General features: G+C 40.6%; 55 non-coding genes across 55 annotated transcripts; all 55 read left to right on the top strand.

The window, feature by feature from the left end:
• The first annotated feature begins 41 nt into the window (after positions 1-41).
• Positions 42-113, top strand: trnaa-cgc (transfer RNA alanine (anticodon CGC)). The gene has a single exon. It is a non-coding gene; the product is annotated as a tRNA-Ala (tRNA).
• Positions 114-260: 147 nt separating this feature from the next.
• trnaa-ugc (transfer RNA alanine (anticodon UGC)) lies at positions 261-332 on the top strand. The gene has a single exon. It is a non-coding gene; the product is annotated as a tRNA-Ala (tRNA).
• Positions 333-479: 147 nt separating this feature from the next.
• On the top strand, positions 480-551 carry trnaa-ugc (transfer RNA alanine (anticodon UGC)). Its single transcript has one exon. It is a non-coding gene; the product is annotated as a tRNA-Ala (tRNA).
• Positions 552-629: 78 nt separating this feature from the next.
• Positions 630-701, top strand: trnaa-ugc (transfer RNA alanine (anticodon UGC)). Its single transcript has one exon. It is a non-coding gene; the product is annotated as a tRNA-Ala (tRNA).
• Positions 702-779: 78 nt separating this feature from the next.
• On the top strand, positions 780-851 carry trnaa-ugc (transfer RNA alanine (anticodon UGC)). Its single transcript has one exon. It is a non-coding gene; the product is annotated as a tRNA-Ala (tRNA).
• A 2,992-nt stretch (positions 852-3,843) lies between these two features.
• Positions 3,844-3,915, top strand: trnaa-cgc (transfer RNA alanine (anticodon CGC)). The gene has a single exon. It is a non-coding gene; the product is annotated as a tRNA-Ala (tRNA).
• A 78-nt stretch (positions 3,916-3,993) lies between these two features.
• Positions 3,994-4,065, top strand: trnaa-ugc (transfer RNA alanine (anticodon UGC)). The gene has a single exon. It is a non-coding gene; the product is annotated as a tRNA-Ala (tRNA).
• A 585-nt stretch (positions 4,066-4,650) lies between these two features.
• On the top strand, positions 4,651-4,722 carry trnaa-ugc (transfer RNA alanine (anticodon UGC)). Its single transcript has one exon. It is a non-coding gene; the product is annotated as a tRNA-Ala (tRNA).
• An 866-nt stretch (positions 4,723-5,588) lies between these two features.
• On the top strand, positions 5,589-5,660 carry trnaa-ugc (transfer RNA alanine (anticodon UGC)). The gene has a single exon. It is a non-coding gene; the product is annotated as a tRNA-Ala (tRNA).
• Positions 5,661-6,245: 585 nt separating this feature from the next.
• On the top strand, positions 6,246-6,317 carry trnaa-ugc (transfer RNA alanine (anticodon UGC)). Its single transcript has one exon. It is a non-coding gene; the product is annotated as a tRNA-Ala (tRNA).
• Positions 6,318-7,161: 844 nt separating this feature from the next.
• trnaa-ugc (transfer RNA alanine (anticodon UGC)) lies at positions 7,162-7,233 on the top strand. Its single transcript has one exon. It is a non-coding gene; the product is annotated as a tRNA-Ala (tRNA).
• Positions 7,234-7,380: 147 nt separating this feature from the next.
• On the top strand, positions 7,381-7,452 carry trnaa-ugc (transfer RNA alanine (anticodon UGC)). The gene has a single exon. It is a non-coding gene; the product is annotated as a tRNA-Ala (tRNA).
• A 585-nt stretch (positions 7,453-8,037) lies between these two features.
• trnaa-ugc (transfer RNA alanine (anticodon UGC)) lies at positions 8,038-8,109 on the top strand. Its single transcript has one exon. It is a non-coding gene; the product is annotated as a tRNA-Ala (tRNA).
• Positions 8,110-8,953: 844 nt separating this feature from the next.
• On the top strand, positions 8,954-9,025 carry trnaa-ugc (transfer RNA alanine (anticodon UGC)). The gene has a single exon. It is a non-coding gene; the product is annotated as a tRNA-Ala (tRNA).
• A 147-nt stretch (positions 9,026-9,172) lies between these two features.
• trnaa-ugc (transfer RNA alanine (anticodon UGC)) lies at positions 9,173-9,244 on the top strand. Its single transcript has one exon. It is a non-coding gene; the product is annotated as a tRNA-Ala (tRNA).
• A 798-nt stretch (positions 9,245-10,042) lies between these two features.
• Positions 10,043-10,114, top strand: trnaa-ugc (transfer RNA alanine (anticodon UGC)). The gene has a single exon. It is a non-coding gene; the product is annotated as a tRNA-Ala (tRNA).
• A 147-nt stretch (positions 10,115-10,261) lies between these two features.
• trnaa-ugc (transfer RNA alanine (anticodon UGC)) lies at positions 10,262-10,333 on the top strand. Its single transcript has one exon. It is a non-coding gene; the product is annotated as a tRNA-Ala (tRNA).
• A 147-nt stretch (positions 10,334-10,480) lies between these two features.
• Positions 10,481-10,552, top strand: trnaa-ugc (transfer RNA alanine (anticodon UGC)). Its single transcript has one exon. It is a non-coding gene; the product is annotated as a tRNA-Ala (tRNA).
• Positions 10,553-10,630: 78 nt separating this feature from the next.
• Positions 10,631-10,702, top strand: trnaa-ugc (transfer RNA alanine (anticodon UGC)). The gene has a single exon. It is a non-coding gene; the product is annotated as a tRNA-Ala (tRNA).
• A 1,556-nt stretch (positions 10,703-12,258) lies between these two features.
• On the top strand, positions 12,259-12,330 carry trnaa-cgc (transfer RNA alanine (anticodon CGC)). The gene has a single exon. It is a non-coding gene; the product is annotated as a tRNA-Ala (tRNA).
• An 844-nt stretch (positions 12,331-13,174) lies between these two features.
• On the top strand, positions 13,175-13,246 carry trnaa-ugc (transfer RNA alanine (anticodon UGC)). The gene has a single exon. It is a non-coding gene; the product is annotated as a tRNA-Ala (tRNA).
• A 147-nt stretch (positions 13,247-13,393) lies between these two features.
• On the top strand, positions 13,394-13,465 carry trnaa-ugc (transfer RNA alanine (anticodon UGC)). The gene has a single exon. It is a non-coding gene; the product is annotated as a tRNA-Ala (tRNA).
• Positions 13,466-13,543: 78 nt separating this feature from the next.
• On the top strand, positions 13,544-13,615 carry trnaa-ugc (transfer RNA alanine (anticodon UGC)). The gene has a single exon. It is a non-coding gene; the product is annotated as a tRNA-Ala (tRNA).
• A 648-nt stretch (positions 13,616-14,263) lies between these two features.
• On the top strand, positions 14,264-14,335 carry trnaa-ugc (transfer RNA alanine (anticodon UGC)). The gene has a single exon. It is a non-coding gene; the product is annotated as a tRNA-Ala (tRNA).
• Positions 14,336-14,482: 147 nt separating this feature from the next.
• Positions 14,483-14,554, top strand: trnaa-ugc (transfer RNA alanine (anticodon UGC)). Its single transcript has one exon. It is a non-coding gene; the product is annotated as a tRNA-Ala (tRNA).
• A 78-nt stretch (positions 14,555-14,632) lies between these two features.
• trnaa-ugc (transfer RNA alanine (anticodon UGC)) lies at positions 14,633-14,704 on the top strand. The gene has a single exon. It is a non-coding gene; the product is annotated as a tRNA-Ala (tRNA).
• Positions 14,705-15,070: 366 nt separating this feature from the next.
• Positions 15,071-15,142, top strand: trnaa-ugc (transfer RNA alanine (anticodon UGC)). The gene has a single exon. It is a non-coding gene; the product is annotated as a tRNA-Ala (tRNA).
• Positions 15,143-15,289: 147 nt separating this feature from the next.
• Positions 15,290-15,361, top strand: trnaa-ugc (transfer RNA alanine (anticodon UGC)). The gene has a single exon. It is a non-coding gene; the product is annotated as a tRNA-Ala (tRNA).
• A 798-nt stretch (positions 15,362-16,159) lies between these two features.
• On the top strand, positions 16,160-16,231 carry trnaa-ugc (transfer RNA alanine (anticodon UGC)). Its single transcript has one exon. It is a non-coding gene; the product is annotated as a tRNA-Ala (tRNA).
• Positions 16,232-16,378: 147 nt separating this feature from the next.
• Positions 16,379-16,450, top strand: trnaa-ugc (transfer RNA alanine (anticodon UGC)). The gene has a single exon. It is a non-coding gene; the product is annotated as a tRNA-Ala (tRNA).
• A 147-nt stretch (positions 16,451-16,597) lies between these two features.
• Positions 16,598-16,669, top strand: trnaa-ugc (transfer RNA alanine (anticodon UGC)). Its single transcript has one exon. It is a non-coding gene; the product is annotated as a tRNA-Ala (tRNA).
• A 78-nt stretch (positions 16,670-16,747) lies between these two features.
• Positions 16,748-16,819, top strand: trnaa-ugc (transfer RNA alanine (anticodon UGC)). Its single transcript has one exon. It is a non-coding gene; the product is annotated as a tRNA-Ala (tRNA).
• Positions 16,820-18,375: 1,556 nt separating this feature from the next.
• trnaa-cgc (transfer RNA alanine (anticodon CGC)) lies at positions 18,376-18,447 on the top strand. Its single transcript has one exon. It is a non-coding gene; the product is annotated as a tRNA-Ala (tRNA).
• An 844-nt stretch (positions 18,448-19,291) lies between these two features.
• On the top strand, positions 19,292-19,363 carry trnaa-ugc (transfer RNA alanine (anticodon UGC)). The gene has a single exon. It is a non-coding gene; the product is annotated as a tRNA-Ala (tRNA).
• Positions 19,364-19,510: 147 nt separating this feature from the next.
• On the top strand, positions 19,511-19,582 carry trnaa-ugc (transfer RNA alanine (anticodon UGC)). Its single transcript has one exon. It is a non-coding gene; the product is annotated as a tRNA-Ala (tRNA).
• A 78-nt stretch (positions 19,583-19,660) lies between these two features.
• Positions 19,661-19,732, top strand: trnaa-ugc (transfer RNA alanine (anticodon UGC)). The gene has a single exon. It is a non-coding gene; the product is annotated as a tRNA-Ala (tRNA).
• A 648-nt stretch (positions 19,733-20,380) lies between these two features.
• trnaa-ugc (transfer RNA alanine (anticodon UGC)) lies at positions 20,381-20,452 on the top strand. The gene has a single exon. It is a non-coding gene; the product is annotated as a tRNA-Ala (tRNA).
• Positions 20,453-20,599: 147 nt separating this feature from the next.
• Positions 20,600-20,671, top strand: trnaa-ugc (transfer RNA alanine (anticodon UGC)). Its single transcript has one exon. It is a non-coding gene; the product is annotated as a tRNA-Ala (tRNA).
• Positions 20,672-20,749: 78 nt separating this feature from the next.
• On the top strand, positions 20,750-20,821 carry trnaa-ugc (transfer RNA alanine (anticodon UGC)). Its single transcript has one exon. It is a non-coding gene; the product is annotated as a tRNA-Ala (tRNA).
• Positions 20,822-21,187: 366 nt separating this feature from the next.
• trnaa-ugc (transfer RNA alanine (anticodon UGC)) lies at positions 21,188-21,259 on the top strand. The gene has a single exon. It is a non-coding gene; the product is annotated as a tRNA-Ala (tRNA).
• Positions 21,260-21,337: 78 nt separating this feature from the next.
• Positions 21,338-21,409, top strand: trnaa-ugc (transfer RNA alanine (anticodon UGC)). Its single transcript has one exon. It is a non-coding gene; the product is annotated as a tRNA-Ala (tRNA).
• A 78-nt stretch (positions 21,410-21,487) lies between these two features.
• trnaa-ugc (transfer RNA alanine (anticodon UGC)) lies at positions 21,488-21,559 on the top strand. Its single transcript has one exon. It is a non-coding gene; the product is annotated as a tRNA-Ala (tRNA).
• A 60-nt stretch (positions 21,560-21,619) lies between these two features.
• trnaa-ugc (transfer RNA alanine (anticodon UGC)) lies at positions 21,620-21,691 on the top strand. Its single transcript has one exon. It is a non-coding gene; the product is annotated as a tRNA-Ala (tRNA).
• Positions 21,692-21,838: 147 nt separating this feature from the next.
• trnaa-ugc (transfer RNA alanine (anticodon UGC)) lies at positions 21,839-21,910 on the top strand. The gene has a single exon. It is a non-coding gene; the product is annotated as a tRNA-Ala (tRNA).
• Positions 21,911-21,988: 78 nt separating this feature from the next.
• trnaa-ugc (transfer RNA alanine (anticodon UGC)) lies at positions 21,989-22,060 on the top strand. The gene has a single exon. It is a non-coding gene; the product is annotated as a tRNA-Ala (tRNA).
• An 845-nt stretch (positions 22,061-22,905) lies between these two features.
• Positions 22,906-22,977, top strand: trnaa-cgc (transfer RNA alanine (anticodon CGC)). Its single transcript has one exon. It is a non-coding gene; the product is annotated as a tRNA-Ala (tRNA).
• A 147-nt stretch (positions 22,978-23,124) lies between these two features.
• On the top strand, positions 23,125-23,196 carry trnaa-ugc (transfer RNA alanine (anticodon UGC)). The gene has a single exon. It is a non-coding gene; the product is annotated as a tRNA-Ala (tRNA).
• Positions 23,197-23,493: 297 nt separating this feature from the next.
• Positions 23,494-23,565, top strand: trnaa-ugc (transfer RNA alanine (anticodon UGC)). The gene has a single exon. It is a non-coding gene; the product is annotated as a tRNA-Ala (tRNA).
• Positions 23,566-23,712: 147 nt separating this feature from the next.
• trnaa-ugc (transfer RNA alanine (anticodon UGC)) lies at positions 23,713-23,784 on the top strand. Its single transcript has one exon. It is a non-coding gene; the product is annotated as a tRNA-Ala (tRNA).
• A 143-nt stretch (positions 23,785-23,927) lies between these two features.
• trnaa-ugc (transfer RNA alanine (anticodon UGC)) lies at positions 23,928-23,999 on the top strand. The gene has a single exon. It is a non-coding gene; the product is annotated as a tRNA-Ala (tRNA).
• A 78-nt stretch (positions 24,000-24,077) lies between these two features.
• Positions 24,078-24,149, top strand: trnaa-ugc (transfer RNA alanine (anticodon UGC)). Its single transcript has one exon. It is a non-coding gene; the product is annotated as a tRNA-Ala (tRNA).
• Positions 24,150-24,227: 78 nt separating this feature from the next.
• Positions 24,228-24,299, top strand: trnaa-ugc (transfer RNA alanine (anticodon UGC)). Its single transcript has one exon. It is a non-coding gene; the product is annotated as a tRNA-Ala (tRNA).
• A 147-nt stretch (positions 24,300-24,446) lies between these two features.
• Positions 24,447-24,518, top strand: trnaa-ugc (transfer RNA alanine (anticodon UGC)). Its single transcript has one exon. It is a non-coding gene; the product is annotated as a tRNA-Ala (tRNA).
• A 147-nt stretch (positions 24,519-24,665) lies between these two features.
• Positions 24,666-24,737, top strand: trnaa-ugc (transfer RNA alanine (anticodon UGC)). The gene has a single exon. It is a non-coding gene; the product is annotated as a tRNA-Ala (tRNA).
• Positions 24,738-24,815: 78 nt separating this feature from the next.
• trnaa-ugc (transfer RNA alanine (anticodon UGC)) lies at positions 24,816-24,887 on the top strand. The gene has a single exon. It is a non-coding gene; the product is annotated as a tRNA-Ala (tRNA).
• The last annotated feature ends 113 nt before the right edge of the window (positions 24,888-25,000 follow it).

Here is a 25,000-nt window from a genome sequence, read left to right as displayed (position 1 = left end):
AAAACCCTAAACATCTTAGTCACATTGGAGCATTGCAAGCTGGGGATGTAGCTCAGTGGTAGAGCGCATGCTTCGCATGTATGAGGTCCTGGGTTCAATCCCCAGCATCTCCAAATGCCTTTATGGTTGTAAGAACCCCTTAATAAGTGTTGATGTTGCAGCTGATTTACAAGTCATACAGTAGATTCTCTTCTGTTCTTCTTGCCTCTAGCAAGACGAAAAACCCTAAACATCTTAGCCACTTTGGAGCATTTCAAGCTGGGGATGTAGCTCAGTGGTAGAGCGCATGCTTTGCATGTATGAGGTCCTGGGTTCAATCCCCAGCATCTCCAAATGCCTTTATGTTTGTAAGAACCCCTTAATAAGTGTAGATTTTGCGTCTGATTTACAAGTCATACAATAGATTCTTTTCTGTTCTTCTTGCCTCTTGGAAGACGAAAAACCCTAAACATCCTAGCCACATTGTAGCATTTCAAGCTGGGGATGTAGCTCAGTGGTAGAGCGCATGCTTTGCATGTATGAGGTCCTGGGTTCAATCCCCAGCATCTCCAAATGCCTTTATAATTGTAATAACCCCTTAATAAGTGTAGATTTTGCATCTGATTTACAAGTCATACAGTAGTCAAGCTGGGGATGTAGCTCAGTGGTAGAGCGCATGCTTTGCATGTATGAGGTCCTGGGTTTAATCCCCAGCATCTCCAAATGCCTTTATAATTGTAATAACCCCTTAATAAGTGTAGATGTTGGATCTGATTTACAAGTCATACAGTAGTCAAGCTGGGGATGTAGCTCAGTGGTAGAGCGCATGCTTTGCATGTATGAGGTCCTGGGTTCAATCCCCATTATCTCCAAATGCCTTTATGATTGTAAAAACCCCTTAGTAAGTTTTGATGTTGCAAGCTGATTTACAAGTCATACAGTAGATTATTTTCTGTTCTTCTTGCCTCTAGTAAGACGAAAAACCCTAAACATCTTAGCCACATTGTAGCGTTTCAAACTGGCGATGTAGCTCAGTGGTAGAGCACATGATTTGCATGTATAAGGTCCTGGGTTCAATCCCCACCATCTCCAAATGCCTTTATAATTGTTATAACCCCTTTATAAATGTAAATGTTGCATGTGATTTACAAGTCATGCAGTAGTCAAGTTGGGGATGTAGCTCAGTGGTAGAGCGCGTGTATGAGGTCCTGGGTTCAATCCCCAGTATCTCCAAATGCCTCTATGATTGTAAAAACCCCTTAGTAAGTTTTGATGTTGCAAGCTGATTTACAAGTCATACAGTAGATTCTCTTCTGTTCTTCTTGCCTCTAGTAAGATGAAAAACCCTAAACATCTTAGCCACATTGGTGCATTTCAAGCTAGGGATGTAGCTCAGTGGTAGAGCGCATGCTTCGCATGTATGAGGTACTGGGTTCAATCTCCAGTATCGCCAAATGCCTTTATGATTGTAAAAACCCCTTAACCTGTTAAGCCAGACAGCCGTTTTCAGGCCAAATCATGAAATTTACATGCCCACATTAAAACAGCTGTAGTTCCAAAACCCTTTGACCTACAGACACAATTTTGATATCTCTAAAAAGAAGACACTTGTGTTTTTACTTCTCAGTTATCAGAATTCAGATATGTAAAAAAAGCTAAATGTTATAGACACTGAAGTGTGGTGAAAATGTTTTATTAAAATTAAACGTGTTTTTATTTAATTAATAATGTCATATTAAATGTGCCATACCAACCCAAAAACAACATAGACTTAAGACCACATGTCTGACTAATCTATGTTTTAAATGTGAAGATGAAATGATAAAAAATAAGGTTACTGTAAGCTTTGATCTTCACCATGGCACATTTCAAAAAATGGCCACTGGGCTGCTCCAAATCATCACCTGCTATAATGATGTAGAATAAAGTAGAAAAAGCTTTATAAATTAATCATTTACATGTGGTTATTACCTAAAGTATGTATCTACAAAACTTTATTTATTTATTACATAAAAACATTGTATACACATTTGACAAAAATGTGTTTTAACTTAAATATTGAAATAAACTAGTAACCGTAAACTACACAGTACATAGTAATTATGAAGCTTTTAAAATAAAAATAAAACTATTTACATTGTGGACACCTCATGTTTTACAAACTAAAGCACTCACCAGTTGTTGTGAAGTGATAAAAGAAGCATTCATATTAATGGCGGTGACGTATCTCTATCGCGAGTAAATTGCGTAACCATTCATTCAATGATGGGCGATAGAAAAGCACACAGACAGCGATCTGTTACTAATAATAAGCTTTTGTCCTCACAATATACATTCAGAGTACTTGCATAATGTTAGGTACATCAACAATGTCTGCAAATAGCGAATGTGCATCAGAATGACAAGCAGTCTAAGTTACTGCAGATAACAGGTGCACGAAAATAACACACAAAAACATCAGTAAAACACTAAACTTATTAGCTGTATGTGAAATATTTATCATAATGTGTGTGTGTGGACTCATTTTAAACATAATACTCTGACTGACCTGATCGCGTATGCCTTTTCCATAGTAGAATCGCGCTGCGTGTGCAGTTGTTAAATAACAATAGGGATTTAGGATTATTTGATGCAAAATCCCATGGAAACAACGAAGAAATATCAATATTTCTCATATGTAATACGTTTGTGGACTAAAACTGCGAATGGATGTTATATTGTGAAGGCTTAGCAATGAGATTTCAGCAGTGTGAGCTCGTCTAAAGTTATGAGGGAGGCGCAGTTTCATAATAAGAGCGTGAAATCATTTTATGAATGAACAAATTTAAATATGACCTCGTTGCATAAAATTTATTATTAATTTTGCTAGAGCATTTATTTCGTGGAACAGCACTTAAAAATGAAATCTAAACCCTCCAACCTTTCTAATGATATATGGCATGACAAGTTTAATAACCTTCTTCATCAGTATAATGTATTGTAAACATAATAGTTTGTAAACAAAACGCGTCAGGACCACGCACGGGCCCGGTTCGCTTTAACAGGTTTAATAAGTTTTGATGTTGCAGCTGATTTACAAGTCATACAGTAGATTCTTTTCTGTTCTTCTTGCCTCTAGTAAGACGAAAAACCCTAAACATCTTAGCCACATTGTAGCGTTTCAAACTGGCAATGTAGCTCAGTGGTAGAGCGCATGATTTGCATGTATAAGGTCCTGGGTTCAATCCCCACCATCTCCAAATGCCTTTATAATTTTTATAACCCTTTTATAAATGTAAATGTTGCATGTGATTTACAAGTCATACAGTAGTCAAGTTGGGGATGTAGCTCAGTGGTAGAGCGCGTGTATGGGGTCCTGGGTTCAATTCCCAGCATCTCCAAATGCCTTTATGATTGTAAGAACCCCTTAATAAGTTTTGATGTTGCAGCTGATTTACAAGTCATACAGTAGTCAAGCTTGTTATGTAACTCAGTGGTAGAGCGCGTGTATGAGGTCCTGGGTTCAATCCCCAGCATCTCCAAATGCCTTTATGATTGTAAGAACCCCTTAATAAGTGTTGATGTTGCAGCTGATTTACAAGTCATACAGTAGATTCTCTTCTGTTCTTCTTGCCTCTAGTAAGATGAAAAACCCTAAACATCTTAGCCACATAGGAGCTTTGCTGGGGATGTAGCTTAGTGGTAGAGCGGTCCTGGGTTTAATCCCCAGTATCTCCAAATGCCTTTATGATTGTAAGACCCCCTTAATAAGTTTTGATGTTGCAGCTGATTTACAAGTCATACAGTAGATTCTCTTCTGTTCTTCTTGCCTCTAGTAAGACGAAAAACCCTAAACATCTTAGCCACATTGGAGCATTTCAAGCTGGGGATGTAGCTCAGTGGTAGAGCACATGCTTCGCATGTATGAGGTCATGGGTTCAATCCCCAGCATCTCCAAATGCCTTTATGATTGTAAGAACCCCTTAATAAGTGTTGATGTTGCATCTGATTTACAAGTCGTACAGTAGTCAAGCTGTGGATGTAGCTCAGTGGTAGAGCGCATGCTTTGCATGTATGAGGTCCTGGGTTCAATCCCCAGTATCTCCAAATGCCTTTATGATTGTAAGAACCCCTTAATAACTTTTGATGTTGCAAGCTGATTTACAAGTCATACAGTAGATTCTCTTCTGTTCTTCTTGCCTCTAGTAAGACGAAAAACCTAAACATCTTAGCCACATTGGAGCATTTCAAGCTAGGGATGTAGCTCAGTGGTAGCGCGCATGATTAGCATGTATAAGGTCCTGGGTTCAATCCCCATCATCTCCAAATGCCTTTATAATTGTAATAACCCCTTTATAAATGTAAATGTTGCATGTGATTTACAAGTCATACAGTAGATTCTCTTCTGTTCTTCTTGCCTCTAGCAAGACGAAAAACCCTAAACATCTTAGCCACTTTGGAGCATTTCAAGCTAGGGATGTAGCTCAGTGGTAGAGCGCATGCTTTGCATGTATGAGGTCCTGGGTTCCATCCCCAGCATCTCCAAATGCCTTTATGATTGTAAGAACCCCTTAATAAGTTTTGACGTTGCAGCTGATTTACAAGTCATACAGTAGATTCTTTTCTGTTCTTCTTGCCTCTTGGAAGACGAAAAACCCTAAACATCTTAGCCACATTGTAGCATTTCAAGCTGGGGATGTAGCTCAGTGGTAGAGCGCATGCTTTGCATGTATGAGGTACTGGGTTCAATCCCCAGCATCTCCAAATGCCTTTATAATGTAATAACCCCTTAATAAGTGTAGATGTTGGATCTGATTAACAAGTCATACAGTAGATTCTCTTCTGTTCTTCTTGCCTCTAGTAAGATGAAAAACCCTTAACATCTTAGCCACATTGGCACATTTCAAGCTAGGGATGTAGCTCAGTGGTAGAGCGCATGCTTCGCATGTATGAGGTACTGGGTTCAATCTCCAGTATCGCCAAATGCCTTTATGATTGTAAAAACCCCTTAATAAGTTTTGATGTTGCAGCTGATTTACAAGTCATACAGTAGATTCTTTTCTGTTCTTCTTGCCTCTAGTAAGACGAAAAACCCTAAACATCTTAGCCACATTGTAGCGTTTCAAACTGGCAATGTAGCTCAGTGGTAGAGCGCATGATTTGCATGTATAAGGTCCTGGGTTCAATCCCCACCATCTCCAAATGCCTTTATAATTTTTATAACCCCTTTATAAATGTAAATGTTGCATGTGATTTACAAGTCATACAGTAGTCAAGTTGGGGATGTAGCTCAGTGGTAGAGCGCGTGTATGGGGTCCTGGGTTCAATTCCCAGCATCTCCAAATGCCTTTATGATTGTAAGAACCCCTTAATAAGTTTTGATGTTGCAGCTGATTTACAAGTCATACAGTAGTCAAGCTTGTTATGTAACTCAGTGGTAGTGCGCGTGTATGAGGTCCTGGGTTCAATCCCCAGCATCTCCAAATGCCTTTATGGTTGTAAGAACCCCTTAATAAGTGTTGATGTTGCAGCTGATTTACAAGTCACACAGTAGATTCTCTTCTGTTCTTCTTGCCTCTAGCAAGACGAAAAACCCTAAACATCTTAGCCACTTTGGAGCATTTCAAGCTGGGGATGTAGCTCAGTGGTAGAGCGCATGCTTTGCATGTATGAGGTCCTGGGTTCAATCCCCAGCATCTCCAAATGCCTTTATGTTTGTAAGAACCCCTTAATACGTGTAGATGATGCGTCTGATTTACAAGTCATACAATAGATTATTTTCTGTTCTTCTTGCCTCTTGGAAGACGAAAAACCCTAAACATCCTAGCCACATTGTAGCATTTCAAGCTGGGGATGTAGCTCAGTGGTAGAGCGCAAGATTTGCATTTATAAGGTGCTGGGTTCAATCCCCATCATCTCCAAATGCCTTTATAATTGTAATAACCCCTTAATCAGTTTTGATGTTGCAGCTGATTTACAAGTCATACAGTAGATTCTTTTCTGTTCTTCTTGCCTCTAGTAAGACGAAAAACCCTAAACATCTTAGCCACATTGTAGCATTACAAACTGGGGATGTAGCTCAGTGGTAGAGCGCATGATTTGCATGTATAAGGTCCTGGGTTCAATCCCCATCATCTCCAAATGCCTTTATAATTGTAATAACCCATTTATAAATGTAAATGTTGCATGTGATTTACAAGTCATACAGTAGATTCTCTTCTGTTCTTCTTGCCTCTAGCAAGACGAAAAACCCTAAACATCTTAGCCACTTTGGAGCATTTCAAGCTGGGGATGTAGCTCAGTGGTAAAGCGCATGCTTTGCATGTATGAGGTCCTGGGTTCCATCCCCAGCATCTCCAAATGCCTTTATGATTGTAAGAACCCCTTAATAAGTGTAGATGTTGCATCTGATTTACAAGTCGTACAGTAGATTATTTTCTGTTCTTCTGGCCTCTAGTAAGACGAAAAACCCTAAACATCTTAGCCACATTTTAGCGTTTCAAACTGGCGATGTAGCTCAGTGGTAGAGCGCATGATTTACATGTATAAGGTCCTGGGTTCAATCCCCACCATCTCCAAATGCCTTTATAATTGTTATAACCCCTTTATAAATGTAAATGTTGCATGTGATTTACAAGTCATACAGTAGTCAAGTTGGGGATGTAGCTCAGTGGTAGAGCGCGTGTATGAGGTCCTGGGTTCAATCCCCAGCATCTCCAAATGCCTTTATGATGGTAAGAACCCCTTAATAAGTTTTGATGTTGCAGGTGATTTACAAGTCATACAGTAGTCAAGCTGGTTATGTAACTCAGTGGTAGAGCGCTTGTATGAGGTCCTGGGTTCAATCCCCAGCATCTCCAAATGCCTTTATGATTGTAAGAACCCCTTAATAAGTTTTGATGTTGCAGCTGATTTACAAGTCATACAGTAGATTCTCTTCTGTTCTTCTTGCCTCTAGTAAGACGAAAAACCCTAAACATCTTAGCCACATAGGAGCTTTGCTGGGGATGTAGCTTAGTGGTAGAGCGGTCCTGGGTTTAATCCCCAGTATCTCCAAATGCCTTTATGATTGTAAGAACCCCTTAATAAGTTTTGATGTTGCAGCTGATTTACAAGTCATACAGTAGATTCTCTTCTGTTCTTCTTGCCTCTAGTAAGACGAAAAACCCTAAACATCTTAGCCACATTGGAGCATTTCAAGCTGGGGATGTAGCTCAGTGGTAGAGCGCATGCTTTGCATGTATGAGGTCCTGGGTTCAATCCCCAGCATCTCCAAATGCCTTTATGTTTGTAAGAGCCCCTTAATACGTGTAGATGTTGCGTCTGATTTACAAGTCATACAATAGATTCTTTTCTGTTCTTCTTGCCTCTTGGAAGACGAAAAACCCTAAACATCCTAGCCACATTGTAGCATTTCAAGCTGGGGATGTAGCTCAGTGGTAGAGCGCATGCTTTGCATGTATGAGGTCCTGGGTTCAATCCCCAGCATCTCCAAATGCCTTTATGTTTGTAAGAACCCCTTAATACGTGTAGATGATGCGTCTGATTTACAAGTCATACAATAGATTATTTTCTGTTCTTCTTGCCTCTTGGAAGACGAAAAACCCTAAACATCCTAGCCACATTGTAGCATTTCAAGCTGGGGATGTAGCTCAGTGGTAGAGCGCAAGATTTGCATTTATAAGGTGCTGGGTTCAATCCCCATCATCTCCAAATGCCTTTATAATTGTAATAACCCCTTAATCAGTTTTGATGTTGCAGCTGATTTACAAGTCATACAGTAGATTCTTTTCTGTTCTTCTTGCCTCTAGTAAGACGAAAAACCCTAAACATCTTAGCCACATTGTAGCATTACAAACTGGGGATGTAGCTCAGTGGTAGAGCGCATGATTTGCATGTATAAGGTCCTGGGTTCAATCCCCATCATCTCCAAATGCCTTTATAATTGTAATAACCCATTTATAAATGTAAATGTTGCATGTGATTTACAAGTCATACAGTAGATTCTCTTCTGTTCTTCTTGCCTCTAGCAAGACGAAAAACCCTAAACATCTTAGCCACTTTGGAGCATTTCAAGCTGGGGATGTAGCTCAGTGGTAAAGCGCATGCTTTGCATGTATGAGGTCCTGGGTTCCATCCCCAGCATCTCCAAATGCCTTTATGATTGTAAGAACCCCTTAATAAGTGTAGATGTTGCATCTGATTTACAAGTCGTACAGTAGATTATTTTCTGTTCTTCTGGCCTCTAGTAAGACGAAAAACCCTAAACATCTTAGCCACATTTTAGCGTTTCAAACTGGCGATGTAGCTCAGTGGTAGAGCGCATGATTTACATGTATAAGGTCCTGGGTTCAATCCCCACCATCTCCAAATGCCTTTATAATTGTTATAACCCCTTTATAAATGTAAATGTTGCATGTGATTTACAAGTCATACAGTAGTCAAGTTGGGGATGTAGCTCAGTGGTAGAGCGCGTGTATGAGGTCCTGGGTTCAATCCCCAGCATCTCCAAATGCCTTTATGATGGTAAGAACCCCTTAATAAGTTTTGATGTTGCAGGTGATTTACAAGTCATACAGTAGTCAAGCTGGTTATGTAACTCAGTGGTAGAGCGCTTGTATGAGGTCCTGGGTTCAATCCCCAGCATCTCCAAATGCCTTTATGATTGTAAGAACCCCTTAATAAGTTTTGATGTTGCAGCTGATTTACAAGTCATACAGTAGATTCTCTTCTGTTCTTCTTGCCTCTAGTAAGACGAAAAACCCTAAACATCTTAGCCACATAGGAGCTTTGCTGGGGATGTAGCTTAGTGGTAGAGCGGTCCTGGGTTTAATCCCCAGTATCTCCAAATGCCTTTATGATTGTAAGAACCCCTTAATAAGTTTTGATGTTGCAGCTGATTTACAAGTCATACAGTAGATTCTCTTCTGTTCTTCTTGCCTCTAGTAAGACGAAAAACCCTAAACATCTTAGCCACATTGGAGCATTTCAAGCTGGGGATGTAGCTCAGTGGTAGAGCGCATGCTTTGCATGTATGAGGTCCTGGGTTCAATCCCCAGCATCTCCAAATGCCTTTATGTTTGTAAGAGCCCCTTAATACGTGTAGATGTTGCGTCTGATTTACAAGTCATACAATAGATTCTTTTCTGTTCTTCTTGCCTCTTGGAAGACGAAAAACCCTAAACATCCTAGCCACATTGTAGCATTTCAAGCTGGGGATGTAGCTCAGTGGTAGAGCGCATGCTTTGCATGTATGAGGTCCTGGGTTCAATCCCCAGCATCTCCAAATGCCTTTATAATTGTAATAACCCCTTAATAAGTGTAGATTTTGCATCTGATTTACAAGATATACAGTAGTCAAGCTGGGGATGTAGCTCAGTGGTAGAGCGCATGCTTTGCATGTATGAGGTCCTGGTTTCAAACCCCAGTATCTCCAAATGCCTTTATGATTGTAAGAACCCCTTAATCAGTTTTGATGTTGCAGCTGATTTACAAGTCATACAGTAGTCAAGCTGGGGATGTAGCTCAGTGGTAGAGCGCCTGTATGAGGTCCTGGGTTCAATCCCCAGCATCTCCAAATGCCTTTATGATTGTAAGAACCCCTTAATAAGTTTTGATGTTGCAGCTGATTTACAAGTCATACAATAGATTCTTTTCTGTTCTTCTTGCCTCTAGTAAGACGAAAAACCCTAAACATCTTAGCCACATTGTAGCGTTTCAAACTGGGGATGTAGCTCAGTGGTAGAGCTCATGATTTGCATGTATAAGGTCCTGGGTTCAATCCCCATCATCTCCAAATGCCTTTATAAATGTAATAACCCCTTTATAAATGTAAATGTTGCATGTGATTTACAAGTCATACAGTAGTCAAGTTGGGGATGTAGCTCAGTGGTAGAGCGCGTGTATGAGGTCCTGGGTTCAATCCCCAGCATCTCCAAATGCCTTTATGATGGTAAGAACCCCTTAATAAGTTTTGATGTTGCAGCTGATTTACAAGTCATACAGTAGATTCTCTTCTGTTCTTCTTGCCTCTAGCAAGACAAAAAACCCTAAACATCTTAGCCACTTTGGAGCATTTCAAGCTGGGGATGTAGCTCAGTGGTAGAGCGCATGCTTTGCATGTATGAGGTCCTGGGTTCAAACCCCAGTATCTCCAAATGCCTTTATGATTGTAAGAACCCCTTAATCAGTTTTGATGTTGCAGCTGATTTACAAGTCATACAGTAGATTCTCTTCTGTTCTTCTTGCCTCTAGTAAGACGAAAAACCCTAAACATCTTAGCCACATTGGAGCATTTCAAGCTGGGGATGTAGCTCAGTGGTAGAGCGCATGCTTTGCATGTATGAGGTCCTGGGTTCAATCCCCAGCATCTCCAAATGCCTTTATGGTTGTAAGAACCCCTTAATAAGTGTTGATGTTGCAGCTGATTTACAAGTCATACAGTAGATTCTCTTCTGTTCTTCTTGCCTCTAGCAAGACGAAAAACCCTAAACATCTTAGCCACTTTGGAGCATTTCAAGCTGGGGATGTAGCTCAGTGGTAGAGGGCATGCTTTGCATGTATGAGGTCCTGGGTTCAATCCCCAGCATCTCCAAATGCCTTTATGTTTGTAAGAACCCCTTAATAAGTGTAGATGTTGCATCTGATTTACAAGTCATACAGTAGTCAAGCTGGGGATGTAGCTCAGTGGTAGAGCGCATGCTTTGCATGTATGAGGTCCTGTGTTCAATCCCCAGCATCTCCAAATGCCTTTATAATTGTAATAACCCCTTAATAAGTGTAGATGTTGGATCTGATTTACAAGTCATACAGTATAGTCCGGTGGCGTAGTGAAAATACCGTTACCGAGGTGATAAAAGCACCAAATTTTGCATGGTGTTACCTTAGGGTCTATAATGTAATTTTGGCCTAGGAGCCCTCAGAAAATATCTTTGTAACATGTCATATTAGAAGTATACATTTATCAATGAAATATGCTTAAAAACACAGTAATTTCCAACTTCCTGCACAAGATAAAGAATTCAAATGAATCCTAAAGGTGAAATTTTATATATTTATTTAAGAGTGTATGAACTTTAGCTTCAATACATGTCAAAGTATTAGCAGTGTGATCTTAATTGGCCCTGTAATTGATAATTATGAGTTGTTACAGTTGCATTTGCAAAGAGGTGAGCAGTCTAGACTTGCTTTGCCACATTTGCAGGTGGAACAATCCCCCTTACAGCAATATTTGATAAGTTCTCTGCAGGCTGTGGGGACTTCTGGAAGTGTCATCCAAACAGGTTCATCCAAACGTTGGAAGTGTCATCCAAACGTTGCCGTTTCATTGGCTTTCCCCCTCCAGATTCAACAGGATTTCCCATGTTCTTCTTTGTCGCTTTCATAAGCTTTGAATTGTTAAACTTTAGGTGGCAAGATTTGTGCCAAGAAGCAGAATGTGATGCAAAATTGCTAGCAGTTTCATCATTCCCAAAATAGAGTTTAGTTGGAAGATTGTCAATCGCCCTGAATTGCTCGACATTAGCAAGAAATGATCTATAGGCATCAGATTTATCACCACTAGTCCCAGGTGTCTGCAAGGGACATCTCAGGGGTTCAGAGGTGTCTTTCTGGCAAATAATACACAGAGCCCAGATCAGCTCCATGTTGAAGTCTCAGAAACTAATGTTATTTAAGCATAAAAGAACAAACAATTCAAGATATTCTGACCTGTACGTCTACAATAGGAAACCCAAATAACTGAAAGTACATTTAGCTATGTACTGTCACACAAATAGGATTTAAAGTGATGTGATGCAGCCTAACATAAAACTAATGACCAGACTATGTACTCAGAAAATAGCGATATGAATGACCTAGCTGAATTGAAAAATTTAAGAGAAAACCAAAATCTCTTAACATTGAAGCATTTTTGCTGGCTTTTTTAATAATTCCGCTTATATTATACAGGGCTTTTTGAGGGTTTTTTTAGGTATAAGGTGTCTCAGCACTCTATTTTACACTTATTATTTGGAAGATCTACTGGCCAGAGTACAAATTAACAAAATTAAGCTTATGCAGTGGTCTTAAAAGCCCATTACCCTGAAAGTTTTACTTGAGAGGAAAAAAAACAAAAAACATTTTTTATGAATATAGTTTTTTAAGTGCTTTGACACTAAATTTTAATATTTCAGCTGGGCTCCTAGGCTGAAATCATTCAGGAGGTCCTAAAGAAGCTTCATGTAAAATTTGGCGCTTTTATCACCTCTGTAATGGTATTACTTAATATGTGCACTACCCAACTGGACTAGTAGTCAAGCTGGGGATGTAGCTCAGTGGTAGAGCGCATGCTTCGCATGTATGAGGTCCTGTGTTCAATCTCCAGTATCTCCAAATGCCTTTATGATTGTAAAAACCCCTTAATAAGTTTTGATGTTGCAGCTGATTTACAAGTCATACAGTAGATTATTTTCTGTTCTTCTTGCCTCTAGTAAGACGAAAAACCCTAAACATCTTAGCCACATTGTAGCGTTTCAAACTGGCGATGTAGCTCAGTGGTAGAGCACATGATTTGCATGTATAAGGTCCTGGGTTCAATCCCCACCATCTCCAAATGCCTTTATAATTGTTATAACCCCTTTATAAATGTAAATGTTGCATGTGATTTACAAGTCATGCAGTAGTCAAGTTGGGGATGTAGCTCAGTGGTAGAGCGCGTGTATGAGGTCCTGGGTTCAATCCCCAGCATCTCCAAATGCCTTTATGATTGTAAGAACCCCTTAATAAGTTTTGATGTTGCAGGTGATTTACAAGTCATACAGTAGTCAAGCTGGTTATGTAACTCAGTGGTAAAGCGCGTGTATGAGGTCCTGGGTTCAATCCCCAGCATCTCCAAATGCCTTTATGATTGTAAGAACCCCTTAATAAGTTTTGATGTTGCAGCTGATTTACAAGTCATACAGTAGATTCTCTTCTGTTCTTCTTGCCTCTAGTAAGACGAAAAACCCTAAACATCTTAGCCACATAGGAGCTTTGCTGGGGATGTAGCTTAGTGGTAGAGCGGTCCTGGGTTTAATCCCCAGTATCTCCAAATGCCTTTATGATTGTAAGAACCCCTTAATAAGTTTTGATGTTGCAGCTGATTTACAAGTTATACAGTAGATTCTCTTCTGTTCTTCTTGCCTCTAGTAAGACGAAAAACCCTAAACATCTTAGCCACATTGGAGCATTTCAAGCTGGGAATGTAGCTCAGTGGTAGAGCGCATGCTTTGCATGTATGAGGTCCTGGGTTCAATCCCCAGCATCTCCAAATGCCTTTATGTTTGTAAGAGCCCCTTAATACGTGTAGATGTTGCGTCTGATTTACAAGTCATACAATAGATTCTTTTCTGTTCTTCTTGCCTCTTGGAAGACGAAAAACCCTAAACATCCTAGCCACATTGTAGCATTTCAAGCTGGGGATGTAGCTCAGTGGTAGAGCGCATGCTTTGCATGTATGGGGTCCTGGGTTCAATCCCCAGCATCTCCAAATGCCTTTATAATTGTAATAACCCCTTAATAAGTGTAGATTATGCATCTGATTTACAAGATATACAGTAGTCAAGCTGGGGATGTAGCTCAGTGGTAGAGCGCATGCTTTGCATGTATGAGGTCCTGGGTTCAAACCCCAGTATCTCCAAATGCCTTTATGATTGTAAGAACCCCTTAATCAGTTTTGATGTTGCAGCTGATTTACAAGTCATACAGTAGTCAAGCTGGGGATGTAGCTCAGTGGTAAAGCGCCTGTATGAGGTCCTGGGTTCAATCCCCAGCATCTCCAAATGCCTTTATGATTGTAAGAACCCCTTAATAAGTTTTGATGTTGCAGCTGATTTACAAGTCATACAATAGATTCTTTTCTGTTCTTCTTGCCTCTAGTAAGACGAAAAACCCTAAACATCTTAGCCACATTGTAGCGTTTCAAACTGGGGATGTAGCTCAGTGGTAGAGCTCATGATTTGCATGTATAAGGTCCTGGGTTCAATCCCCATCTTCTCCAAATGCCTTTATAAATGTAATAACCCCTTTATAAATGTAAATGTTGCATGTGATTTACAAGTCATACAGTAGTCAAGTTGGGGATGTAGCTCAGTGGTAGAGCGCGTGTATGAGGTCCTGGGTTCAATCCCCAGCATCTCCAAATGCCTTTATGATGGTAAGAACCCCTTAATAAGTTTTGATGTTGCAGCTGATTTACAAGTCATACAGTAGATTCTCTTCTGTTCTTCTTGCCTCTAGCAAGACGAAAAACCCTAAACATCTTAGCCACTTTGGAGCATTTCAAGCTGGGGATGTAGCTCAGTGGTAGAGCGCATGCTTTGCATGTATGAGGTCCTGGGTTCAATCCCCAGCATCTCCAAATGCCTTTATGTTTGTAAGAACCCCTTAATAAGTGTAGATGTTGCGTCTGATTTACAAGTCATACAATAGATTCTTTTCTGTTCTTCTTGCCTCTTGGAAGACGAAAAACCCTAAACATCCTAGCCACATTGTAGCATTTCAAGCTGGGGATGTAGCTCAGTGGTAGAGCGCATGCTTTGCATGTATGAGGTCCTGGGTTCAATCCCCAGCATCTCCAAATGCCTTTATAATTGTAATAACCCCTTAATAAGTGTAGATTTTGCATCTGATTTACAAGTCATACAGTAGTCAAGATGGGGATGTAGCTCAGTGGTAGAGCGCATGCTTTGCATGTATGAGGTCCTGGGTTCAAACCCCAGTATCTCCAAATGCCTTTATGATTGTAAGAACCCCTTAATCAGTTTTGATGTTGCAGCTGATTTACAAGTCATACAGTAGATTCTCTTCTGTTCTTCTTGCCTCTAGTAAGACGAAAAACCCTAAACATCTTAGCCACATTGGAGCATTTCAAGCTTGGGATGTAGCTCAGTGGTAGAGCGCATGCTTTGCATGTATGAGGTCCTGGGTTCAATCCCCAGCATCTCCAAATGCCTTTATGGTTGTAAGAACCCCTTAATAAGTGTTGATGTTGCAGCTGATTTACAAGTCATACAGTAGATTCTCTTCTGTTCTTCTTGCCTCTAGCAAGACAAAAAACCCTAAACATCTTAGCCACTTTGGAGCATTTCAAGCTGGGGATGTAGCTCATTGGTAGAGCGCATGCTTTGCATGTATGAGGTCCTGGGTTCAATCCCCAGCATCTCCAAATGCCTTTATGTTTGTAAGAGCCCCTTAATACGTGTAGATGTTGCGTCTGATTTACAAGTCATACAATAGATTCTTTTCTGTTCTTCTTGCCTCTTGGAAGACGAAAAACCCTAAACATCCTAGCCACATTGTAGCATTTCAAGCTGGGGATGTAGCTCAGTGGTAGAGCGCATGCTTTGCATGTATGAGGTCCTGGGTTCAATCCCCAGCATCTCCAAATGCCTTTATAATTGTAATAACCCCTTAATAAGTGTAGATTTTGCATCTGATTTACAAGATATACAGTAGTCAAGCTGGGGATGTAGCTCAGTGGTAGAGCGCATGCTTTGCATGTATGAGGTCCTGGTTTCAAACCCCAGTATCTCCAAATGCCTTTATGATTGTAAGAACCCCTTAATCAGTTTTGATGTTGCAGCTGATTTACAAGTCATACAGTAGTCAAGCTGGGGATGTAGCTCAGTGGTAGAGCGCCTGTATGAGGTCCTGGGTTCAATCCCCAGCATCTCCAAATGCCTTTATGATTGTAAGAACCCCTTAATAAGTTTTGATGTTGCAGCTGATTTACAAGTCATACAATAGATTCTTTTCTGTTCTTCTTGCCTCTAGTAAGACGAAAAACCCTAAACATCTTAGCCACATTGTAGCGTTTCAAACTGGGGATGTAGCTCAGTGGTAGAGCTCATGATTTGCATGTATAAGGTCCTGGGTTCAATCCCCATCATCTCCAAATGCCTTTATAAATGTAATAACCCCTTTATAAATGTAAATGTTGCATGTGATTTACAAGTCATACAGTAGTCAAGTTGGGGATGTAGCTCAGTGGTAGAGCGCGTGTATGAGGTCCTGGGTTCAATCCCCAGCATCTCCAAATGCCTTTATGATGGTAAGAACCCCTTAATAAGTTTTGATGTTGCAGCTGATTTACAAGTCATACAGTAGATTCTCTTCTGTTCTTCTTGCCTCTAGCAAGACAAAAAACCCTAAACATCTTAGCCACTTTGGAGCATTTCAAGCTGGGGATGTAGCTCAGTGGTAGAGCGCATGCTTTGCATGTATGAGGTCCTGGGTTCAAACCCCAGTATCTCCAAATGCCTTTATGATTGTAAGAACCCCTTAATCAGTTTTGATGTTGCAGCTGATTTACAAGTCATACAGTAGATTCTCTTCTGTTCTTCTTGCCTCTAGTAAGACGAAAAACCCTAAACATCTTAGCCACATTGGAGCATTTCAAGCTGGGGATGTAGCTCAGTGGTAGAGCGCATGCTTTGCATGTATGAGGTCCTGGGTTCAATCCCCAGCATCTCCAAATGCCTTTATGGTTGTAAGAACCCCTTAATAAGTGTTGATGTTGCAGCTGATTTACAAGTCATACAGTAGATTCTCTTCTGTTCTTCTTGCCTCTAGCAAGACGAAAAACCCTAAACATCTTAGCCACTTTGGAGCATTTCAAGCTGGGGATGTAGCTCAGTGGTAGAGGGCATGCTTTGCATGTATGAGGTCCTGGGTTCAATCCCCAGCATCTCCAAATGCCTTTATGTTTGTAAGAACCCCTTAATAAGTGTAGATGTTGCATCTGATTTACAAGTCATACAGTAGTCAAGCTGGGGATGTAGCTCAGTGGTAGAGCGCATGCTTTGCATGTATGAGGTCCTGTGTTCAATCCCCAGCATCTCCAAATGCCTTTATAATTGTAATAACCCCTTAATAAGTGTAGATGTTGGATCTGATTTACAAGTCATACAGTATAGTCCGGTGGCGTAGTGAAAATACCGTTACCGAGGTGATAAAAGCACCAAATTTTGCATGGTGTTACCTTAGGGTCTATAATGTAATTTTGGCCTAGGAGCCCTCAGAAAATATCTTTGTAACATGTCATATTAGAAGTATACATTTATCAATGAAATATGCTTAAAAACACAGTAATTTCCAACTTCCTGCACAAGATAAAGAATTCAAATGAATCCTAAAGGTGAAATTTTATATATTTATTTAAGAGTGTATGAACTTTAGCTTCAATACATGTCAAAGTATTAGCAGTGTGATCTTAATTGGCCCTGTAATTGATAATTATGAGTTGTTACAGTTGCATTTGCAAAGAGGTGAGCAGTCTAGACTTGCTTTGCCACATTTGCAGGTGGAACAATCCCCCTTACAGCAATATTTGATAAGTTCTCTGCAGGCTGTGGGGACTTCTGGAAGTGTCATCCAAACAGGTTCATCCAAACGTTGGAAGTGTCATCCAAACGTTGCCGTTTCATTGGCTTTCCCCCTCCAGATTCAACAGGATTTCCCATGTTCTTCTTTGTCGCTTTCATAAGCTTTGAATTGTTAAACTTTAGGTGGCAAGATTTGTGCCAAGAAGCAGAATGTGATGCAAAATTGCTAGCAGTTTCATCATTCCCAAAATAGAGTTTAGTTGGAAGATTGTCAATCGCCCTGAATTGCTCGACATTAGCAAGAAATGATCTATAGGCATCAGATTTATCACCACTAGTCCCAGGTGTCTGCAAGGGACATCTCAGGGGTTCAGAGGTGTCTTTCTGGCAAATAATACACAGAGCCCAGATCAGCTCCATGTTGAAGTCTCAGAAACTAATGTTATTTAAGCATAAAAGAACAAACAATTCAAGATATTCTGACCTGTACGTCTACAATAGGAAACCCAAATAACTGAAAGTACATTTAGCTATGTACTGTCACACAAATAGGATTTAAAGTGATGTGATGCAGCCTAACATAAAACTAATGACCAGACTATGTACTCAGAAAATAGCGATATGAATGACCTAGCTGAATTGAAAAATTTAAGAGAAAACCAAAATCTCTTAACATTGAAGCATTTTTGCTGGCTTTTTTAATAATTCCGCTTATATTATACAGGGCTTTTTGAGGGTTTTTTTAGGTATAAGGTGTCTCAGCACTCTATTTTACACTTATTATTTGGAAGATCTACTGGCCAGAGTACAAATTAACAAAATTAAGCTTATGCAGTGGTCTTAAAAGCCCATTACCCTGAAAGTTTTACTTGAGAGGAAAAAAAACAAAAAACATTTTTTATGAATATAGTTTTTTAAGTGCTTTGACACTAAATTTTAATATTTCAGCTGGGCTCCTAGGCTGAAATCATTCAGGAGGTCCTAAAGAAGCTTCATGTAAAATTTGGCGCTTTTATCACCTCTGTAATGGTATTACTTAATATGTGCACTACCCAACTGGACTAGTAGTCAAGCTGGGGATGTAGCTCAGTGGTAGAGCGCATGCTTCGCATGTATGAGGTCCTGTGTTCAATCTCCAGTATCTCCAAATGCCTTTATGATTGTAAAAACCCCTTAATAAGTTTTGATGTTGCAGCTGATTTACAAGTCATACAGTAGATTATTTTCTGTTCTTCTTGCCTCTAGTAAGACGAAAAACCCTAAACATCTTAGCCACATTGTAGCGTTTCAAACTGGCGATGTAGCTCAGTGGTAGAGCACATGATTTGCATGTATAAGGTCCTGGGTTCAATCCCCACCATCTCCAAATGCCTTTATAATTGTTATAACCCCTTTATAAATGTAAATGTTGCATGTGATTTACAAGTCATGCAGTAGTCAAGTTGGGGATGTAGCTCAGTGGTAGAGCGCGTGTATGAGGTCCTGGGTTCAATCCCCAGCATCTCCAAATGCCTTTATGATTGTAAGAACCCCTTAATAAGTTTTGATGTTGCAGGTGATTTACAAGTCATACAGTAGTCAAGCTGGTTATGTAACTCAGTGGTAAAGCGCGTGTATGAGGTCCTGGGTTCAATCCCCAGCATCTCCAAATGCCTTTATGATTGTAAGAACCCCTTAATAAGTTTTGATGTTGCAGCTGATTTACAAGTCATACAGTAGATTCTCTTCTGTTCTTCTTGCCTCTAGTAAGACGAAAAACCCTAAACATCTTAGCCACATAGGAGCTTTGCTGGGGATGTAGCTTAGTGGTAGAGCGGTCCTGGGTTTAATCCCCAGTATCTCCAAATGCCTTTATGATTGTAAGAACCCCTTAATAAGTTTTGATGTTGCAGCTGATTTACAAGTTATACAGTAGATTCTCTTCTGTTCTTCTTGCCTCTAGTAAGACGAAAAACCCTAAACATCTTAGCCACATTGGAGCATTTCAAGCTGGGAATGTAGCTCAGTGGTAGAGCGCATGCTTTGCATGTATGAGGTCCTGGGTTCAATCCCCAGCATCTCCAAATGCCTTTATGTTTGTAAGAGCCCCTTAATACGTGTAGATGTTGCGTCTGATTTACAAGTCATACAATAGATTCTTTTCTGTTCTTCTTGCCTCTTGGAAGACGAAAAACCCTAAACATCCTAGCCACATTGTAGCATTTCAAGCTGGGGATGTAGCTCAGTGGTAGAGCGCATGCTTTGCATGTATGGGGTCCTGGGTTCAATCCCCAGCATCTCCAAATGCCTTTATAATTGTAATAACCCCTTAATAAGTGTAGATTATGCATCTGATTTACAAGATATACAGTAGTCAAGCTGGGGATGTAGCTCAGTGGTAGAGCGCATGCTTTGCATGTATGAGGTCCTGGGTTCAAACCCCAGTATCTCCAAATGCCTTTATGATTGTAAGAACCCCTTAATCAGTTTTGATGTTGCAGCTGATTTACAAGTCATACAGTAGTCAAGCTGGGGATGTAGCTCAGTGGTAAAGCGCCTGTATGAGGTCCTGGGTTCAATCCCCAGCATCTCCAAATGCCTTTATGATTGTAAGAACCCCTTAATAAGTTTTGATGTTGCAGCTGATTTACAAGTCATACAATAGATTCTTTTCTGTTCTTCTTGCCTCTAGTAAGACGAAAAACCCTAAACATCTTAGCCACATTGTAGCGTTTCAAACTGGGGATGTAGCTCAGTGGTAGAGCTCATGATTTGCATGTATAAGGTCCTGGGTTCAATCCCCATCTTCTCCAAATGCCTTTATAAATGTAATAACCCCTTTATAAATGTAAATGTTGCATGTGATTTACAAGTCATACAGTAGTCAAGTTGGGGATGTAGCTCAGTGGTAGAGCGCGTGTATGAGGTCCTGGGTTCAATCCCCAGCATCTCCAAATGCCTTTATGATGGTAAGAACCCCTTAATAAGTTTTGATGTTGCAGCTGATTTACAAGTCATACAGTAGATTCTCTTCTGTTCTTCTTGCCTCTAGCAAGACGAAAAACCCTAAACATCTTAGCCACTTTGGAGCATTTCAAGCTGGGGATGTAGCTCAGTGGTAGAGCGCATGCTTTGCATGTATGAGGTCCTGGGTTCAATCCCCAGCATCTCCAAATGCCTTTATGTTTGTAAGAACCCCTTAATAAGTGTAGATGTTGCGTCTGATTTACAAGTCATACAATAGATTCTTTTCTGTTCTTCTTGCCTCTTGGAAGACGAAAAACCCTAAACATCCTAGCCACATTGTAGCATTTCAAGCTGGGGATGTAGCTCAGTGGTAGAGCGCATGCTTTGCATGTATGAGGTCCTGGGTTCAATCCCCAGCATCTCCAAATGCCTTTATAATTGTAATAACCCCTTAATAAGTGTAGATTTTGCATCTGATTTACAAGTCATACAGTAGTCAAGATGGGGATGTAGCTCAGTGGTAGAGCGCATGCTTTGCATGTATGAGGTCCTGGGTTCAAACCCCAGTATCTCCAAATGCCTTTATGATTGTAAGAACCCCTTAATCAGTTTTGATGTTGCAGCTGATTTACAAGTCATACAGTAGATTCTCTTCTGTTCTTCTTGCCTCTAGTAAGACGAAAAACCCTAAACATCTTAGCCACATTGGAGCATTTCAAGCTTGGGATGTAGCTCAGTGGTAGAGCGCATGCTTTGCATGTATGAGGTCCTGGGTTCAATCCCCAGCATCTCCAAATGCCTTTATGGTTGTAAGAACCCCTTAATAAGTGTTGATGTTGCAGCTGATTTACAAGTCATACAGTAGATTCTCTTCTGTTCTTCTTGCCTCTAGCAAGACAAAAAACCCTAAACATCTTAGCCACTTTGGAGCATTTCAAGCTGGGGATGTAGCTCATTGGTAGAGCGCATGCTTTGCATGTATGAGGTCCTGGGTTCAATCCCCAGCATCTCCAAATGCCTTTATGTTTGTAAGAACCCCTTAATAAGTGTAGATGTTGCATCTGATTTACAAGTCATACAGTAGTCAAGCTGGGGATGTAGCTCAGTGGTAGAGCGCATGCTTTGCATGTATGAGGTCCTGGGTTCAATCCCCAGCATCTCCAAATGCCTTTATGTTTGTAAGAACCCCTTAATAAGTGTAGATGTTGCATCTGATTTACAAGTCATACAGTAGTCAAGCTGGGGATGTAGCTCAGTGGTAGAGCGCATGCTTTGCATGTATGAGGTCCTGGGTTCAATCCCCAGCATCTCCAAATGCCTTTATGTTTGTAAGAACCCCTGATCTGATTTACAAGTCATACAGTAGTCAAGCTGGGGATGTAGCTCAGTGGTAGAGCGCATGCTTTGCATGTATGAGGTCCTGGTTTCAATCCCCAGCATCTCCAAATGCATTTATGGTTGTAAGAACCCCTTAATAAGTGTTGATGTTGCAGCTGATTTACAAGTCATACAGTAGATTCTCTTCTGTTCTTCTTGCCTCTAGCAAGACGAAAAACCCTAAACATCTTAGCCACTTTGGAACATTTCAAGCTGGGGATGTAGCTCAGTGGTAGAGCGCATGCTTTGCATGTATGAGGTCCTGGGTTCAATCCCCAGCATCTCCAAATGCCTTTATAATTGTAATAACCCCTTAATAAGTGTAGATGTTGGATCTGATTTACAAGTCATACAGTAGTCAAGCTGGGGATGTAGCTCAGTGGTAGAGCGCATGCTTTGCATGTATGAGGTCCTGGGTTCAATCCCCAGTATCTCCAAATGCCTTTATGATTGTAAAAACCCCTTAGTAAGTTTTGATGTTGCAAGCTGATTTACAAGTCATACAGTAGATTATTTTCTGTTCTTCTTGCCTCTAGTAAGACGAAAAACCCTATACATCTTAGCCACATTGTAGCGTTTCAAACTGGCGATGTAGCTCAGTGGTAGTCCACATGATTTGCATGTATAAGGTCCTGGGTTCAATCCCCACCATCTCCAAATGCCTTTATAATTGTTATAACCCCTTTATAAATGTAAATGTTGCATGTGATTTACAAGTCATGCAGTAGTCAAGTTGGGGATGTAGCTCAGTGGTAGAGCGCGTGTATGAGGTCCTGGGTTCAATCCCCAGCATCTCCAAATGCCTTTATGATTGTAAGAACCCCTTAATAAGTTTTGATGTTGCAGGTGATTTACAAGTCATACAGTAGTCAAGCTGGTTATGTAACTCAGTGGTAAAGCGCGTGTATGAGGTCCTGGGTTCAATCCCCAGCATCTCCAAATGCCTTTATGATTGTAAGAACCCCTTAATAAGTTTTGATGTTGCAGCTGATTTACAAGTCATACAGTAGATTCTCTTCTGTTCTTCTTGCCTCTAGTAAGACGAAAAACCCTAAACATCTTAGCCACATAGGAGCTTTGCTGGGGATGTAGCTTAGTGGTAGAGCGGTCCTGGGTTTAATCCCCAGTATCTCCAAATGCCTTTATGATTGTAAGAACCCCTTAATAAGTTTTGATGTTGCAGCTGATTTACAAGTCATACAGTAGATTCTCTTCTGTTCTTCTTGCCTCTAGTAAGACGAAAAACCCTAAACATCTTAGCCACATTGGAGCTTTGCAAGCTGGGGATGTAGCTCAGTGGTAGAGCGCATGCTTCGCATGTATGAGGTCCTGGGTTCAATCCCCAGCATCTCCAAATGCCTTTATGGTTGTAAGAACCCCTTAATAAGTGTTGATGTTGCAGCTGATTTACAAGTCATACAGTAGATTCTCTTCTGTTCTTCTTGCCTCTAGCAAGACGAAAAACCCTAAACATCTTAGCCACTTTGGAGCATTTCAAGCTGGGGATGTAGCTCAGTGGTAGAGCGCATGCTTTGCATGTATGAGGTCCTGGGTTCAATCCCCAGCATCTCCAAATGCCTTTATAATTGTAATAACCCCTTAATAAGTGTAGATTTTGCATCTGATTTACAAGTCATACAGTAGTCAAGCTGGGGATGTAGTTCAGTGGTAGAGCGCATGCTTTGCATGTAGGAGGTCCTGGGTTCAAACCCCAGTATCTTCAAATGCCTTTATGATTGTAAGAACCCCTTAATCAGTTTTGATGTTGCAGCTGATTTACAAGTCATACAGTAGATTCTCTTCTGTTCTTCTTGCCTCTAGTAAGACGAAAAACCCTAAACATCTTAGCCACATTGGACCATTTCAAGCTGGGGATGTAGCTCAGTGGTAGAGCGCATGCTTTGCATGTATGAGGTCCTGGGTTCAATCCCCAGCATCTCCAAGTGCCTTTATGGTTGTAAGAACCCCTTAATAAGTGTTGATGTTGCAGCTGATTTACAAGTCATACAGTAGATTCTCTTCTGTTCTTCTTGCCTCTAGCAAGACGAAAAACCCTAAACATCTTAGCCACTTTGGAGCATTTCAAGCTGGGGATGTAGCTCAGTGGTAGAGCGCATGCTTTGCATGTATGAGGTCCTGGGTTCAATCCCCAGCATCTCCAAATGCCTTTATGATTGTAAGAACCCCTTAATAAGTTTTGATGTTGCAGCTGATTTACAAGTCATACAGTAGATTCTCTTCTGTTCTTCTTGCCTCTAGTAAGACGAAAAACCCTAAACATCTTAGCCACATAGGAGCTTTGCTGGGGATGTAGCTCAGTGGTAGAGCGCATGCTTTGCATGTATGAGGTCCTGGGTTTAATCCCCAGCATCTCCAAATGCCTTTATAATTGTAATAACCCCTTAATAAGTGTAGATGTTGGATCTGATTTACAAGTCATACAGTAGTCAAGCTGGGGATGTAGCTCAGTGGTAGAGCGCATGCTTTGCATGTATGAGGTCCTGGGTTCAATCCCCAGTATCTCCAAATGCTTTTATGATTGTAAAAACCCCTTAATAAGTGTAGATTTTGCATCTGATTTACAAGTCACACAGTAGTCAAGCTGGGGATGTAGCTCAGTGGTAGAGCGCATGCTTTGCATGTATGAGGTCCTGGGTTCAAACCCCAGTATCTCCAAATGCCTTTATGATTGTAAGAACCCCTTAATCAGTTTTGATGTTGCAGCTGATTTACAAGTCATACAGTAGATTCTCTTCTGTTCTTCTTGCCTCTAGTAAGACGAAAAACCCTAAACAACTTAGCCACATTGGAGCATTTCAAGCTGGGGATGTAGCTCAGTGGTAGAGCGCATGCTTTGCATGTATGAGGTCCTGGTTTCAATCCCCAGCATCTCCAAATGCCTTTATGGTTGTAAGAACCCCTTAATAAGTGTTGATGTTGCAGCTGATTTACAAGTCATACAGTAGATTATTTTCTGTTCTTCTTGCCTCTTGGAAGACGAAAAACCCTAAACATCCTAGCCACATTGTAGCATTTCAAGCTGGGGATGTAGCTCAGTGGTAGAGCGCATGCTTTGCATGTATGAGGTCCTGGGTTCAATCCCCAGCATCTCCAAATGCCTTTATAATTGTAATAACCCCTTAATAAGTGTAGATTTTGCATCTGATTTACAAGTCATACAGTAGTCAAGCTGGGGATGTAGCTCAGTGGTAGAGCGCATGCTTTGCATGTATGAGGTCCTGGGTTCAAACCCCAGTATCTCCAAATGCCTTTATGATTGTAAGAACCCCTTAATCAGTTTTGATGTTGCAGCTGATTTACAAGTCATACAGTAGATTCTCTTCTGTTCTTCTTGCCTCTAGTAAGACGAAAAACCC

The sequence above is a fragment of the Paramisgurnus dabryanus genome, chromosome 6 (assembly GCF_030506205.2).
Source record: "Paramisgurnus dabryanus chromosome 6, PD_genome_1.1, whole genome shotgun sequence".
NCBI lineage: Eukaryota > Metazoa > Chordata > Actinopteri > Cypriniformes > Cobitidae > Paramisgurnus > Paramisgurnus dabryanus.
The sequence above is the reverse complement of the archived record's forward strand: the minus strand, read 5'-3'. Positions and strand labels throughout refer to the sequence as shown.